General features: G+C 40.8%; 1 pseudogene; it reads left to right on the top strand.

Moving 5' to 3' along the window:
• The first annotated feature begins 241 nt into the window (after nucleotides 1-241).
• Nucleotides 242-1,656, top strand: LOC137767604 (BUB3-interacting and GLEBS motif-containing protein ZNF207 pseudogene; annotated as a pseudogene).
• The last annotated feature ends 1,229 nt before the right edge of the window (nucleotides 1,657-2,885 follow it).

Here is a 2,885-nt window from a genome sequence, read left to right as displayed (position 1 = left end):
GATGAGTCCAAACAGATCCACACTAAGGCATATCATACTTAAAATAACAAAAGTTAAAGATACAGAGAATTTAAAGGCAGCAAGAGAAAAACAAAGAGTCATATATAAGGGAACCCCCATCAGGCTATAAGCTGATTTTTCTGCAGAAACTTTGCAGGCTGGAAGGGACAGGCATCATTATTGAAAGTGCTAAAAGGGAAAAACCTGGTTTTCCTGTGGGACACGGTGGTGGAGGTTGGGTCGGAAGAGTGAGCGACTCTTCGGCTAGTTTTTCTTGCTTGTTTTCTCCTCCCTTTTTTTTGTCGGTAGAGCGCAGTTATGGGTCGCAAGAAGCAGCAGCAGCTGAAGCCATGGTGCTGGTATTGTAATAGAGATTTTGATGATGAGAAGATCCTTATACAGCACCAAAAAGCAAAGCATCTTAAATGTCATATATGTCATAAGAAATTGTATACAGGACCTGGCTTAGCTATTCATTGCATGCAGGTGCATAAAGAGACAATAGATGCAGTACCAAATGCAATACCTGGGAGAACAGACATAGAGTTGGAAATATATGGTATGGCAGGTATTCCAGAAAAAGACATGGATGAAAGAAGACGACGTCTTGAACAGAAAACACAAGCAGAGAGTCAAAAAAAGAAGCAACCAGAGGATTCTGATGAATATGATGATGATGACTCTGCAGCTTCAACTTCATTTCAACCACAGCCTGTTCAACCTCAACAAGGTTATATCCCCCCAATGGCACAACCAGGACTACCACCAGTTCCAGAAGCACCAGGAATGCCTCCAGGCATACCTCCATTAATGCCAGGTGTTCCTCCTCTGATGCCAAGAATGCCACCAGTTATGCCAGGAATGCCACCTGGAATGATGCCAATGGGTGGAATGCTGCCACCTGGACCAGGAATACCACCTCTGATGCCTGGTATGCCACCAGGTATGCCCCCTCCTGTTCCACGTCCTGGAATTCCCCAATGACTCAAGCACAGGCTGTTTCAGTGCCAGGTATTCTTAACAGACCACCTGCAGGAACAACAACAGTTCCAGCTCCACAGCCTCCAGTTACTAAGCCTCTTTTCCCCAGTGCAGGACAGGCTCAGCCAGCTGCTCAAGGACGTGTTGGTACAGATTTCAAGCCCTTAAATAGTACCCCTGCAACAACTACAGAACCCCCAAAGCCTACATTCCCTGCATATACACAGTCTACAGCTTCAACCACTAGTACAACAAATAGCACTGCAGCTAAACCAGCAGCTTCAATAACAAGTAAGCCTGCTACACTTACGACGACCAGTGCAACCAGTAAGTTGATCCATCCAGATGACGATATATTGCTGGAAGAGAGAAGAGCACAGTTACCTAAATATCAACGTAATCTTCCTTGACCAGGAGAGGCTCCCATTGGTAATCCACCCATTGGACCAATTGGAGCTACGATGCCACCACAGCCAGGCATCCCACAGCAACAAGGAATGAGACCCCCAATGCCACCTCATGGTCAGTATGGTGGTCATCATCAAGGCATGCCAGGTTATCTTCCTGGTGCCATGCCGCCGTATGGGCAGGGACCGCCAATGGTGCCCCCTTACCAAGGTGGGCCTCCTTGACCTCCGATGGGAATGAGATCTCCTGTAGTGTCGCAAGGTGGCCATTACTTATCTTACTTCATCCAGTCTAATAGGTTTGGAGATTAAACCTTTTCTCAACTTGTGCTGTTTATATAAAGAGCTAACTAACTGGAAACTGAAAACTGTTTATATAGCCAAGCTTCCGTCAATAAGGCTTCATTGTGACTTTAACAAACACTATCTTCCCACATACCAGGAACTATTGGACATTTATTTTACATGCAAAAATTTATTTGGAATAATAAAGCAGGAACTTTTCCTGAAGTTGCAATTAAATAAAAATAAAAATAAAAGGGAAAAACCTGCAACCTAGGATACTCTACCCAGCAAAATTATCATTTAGAACTAAAGGAGAGATAAACTTCTCAGACAAGCAAAAACTAAAAGAGTTAATCGATGTTAAACCTACTTTAGAGAAAAGTTAAAGGGTCTTCTCTAAGTGGAAAATAAAAGGCATTAACAAGAAGAAAGAATCCACAGGAACAGAAAAATCCCACTAGTAAAGAATAACATATAGTAAAGGCTGAGGATTAACCACTTAAATAAGCTAGTACAAAGAATGAAAGAAAAAAATTGTAAAAGCAACTATAACTAAAATACATAGTAAAGGGATAAATAAAAAGATGTAAAATATGACATCAAAAGCACAAAATGTGGGGAAGGGAAATAAAACATGTAGATCTTATACTGCTTACAAGAGACTCACTTCAGAACTAAAGACACACACAGACTAAAAGTAAGAGAATGGTAAAAGATATTTCATGCAAATAGAAATGACAAGAAGTTGGGGATAGCGATATTCATCTCAGATAAAATAGACTAAAACAAAGTCTATAACAAAAGACAAAGAAGGGCATTATATGATGATAAAAGGATCGATACAAGAAGAGGATATTATACTCAATAACATATATGCACCTAATAGTGGAGGACTTATATATATAAAGCAAATACAAAAACACAAAAAGGGAGAAGTTAACAGTTACATAATAATAGTGGGGGAATTCAACACCCCCACTGACATCAGTGGAAAGATTATCCAGACAGAAAATCAAAAAGGCAACTAAAGTTTTAGATGACACAATAGAGTAGTTGGACTGAATAGGTATTTGAGGACATTCTATCTAAAAACAGCAGAATACACATTCTCTTCAAGTGCAGATGGAACGTTCTCTAGGATAGATCACATGCTAGGCCTATCTATCTAAAGGAATTAGAAAAAGAAGAACAAACAAAGCCCAAACCCAGCAG

The sequence above is a fragment of the Eschrichtius robustus genome, chromosome 7 (genome assembly GCF_028021215.1).
Source record: "Eschrichtius robustus isolate mEscRob2 chromosome 7, mEscRob2.pri, whole genome shotgun sequence".
Lineage (NCBI taxonomy): Eukaryota > Metazoa > Chordata > Mammalia > Artiodactyla > Eschrichtiidae > Eschrichtius > Eschrichtius robustus.
The sequence above is the reverse complement of the archived record's forward strand: the minus strand, read 5'-3'. Positions and strand labels throughout refer to the sequence as shown.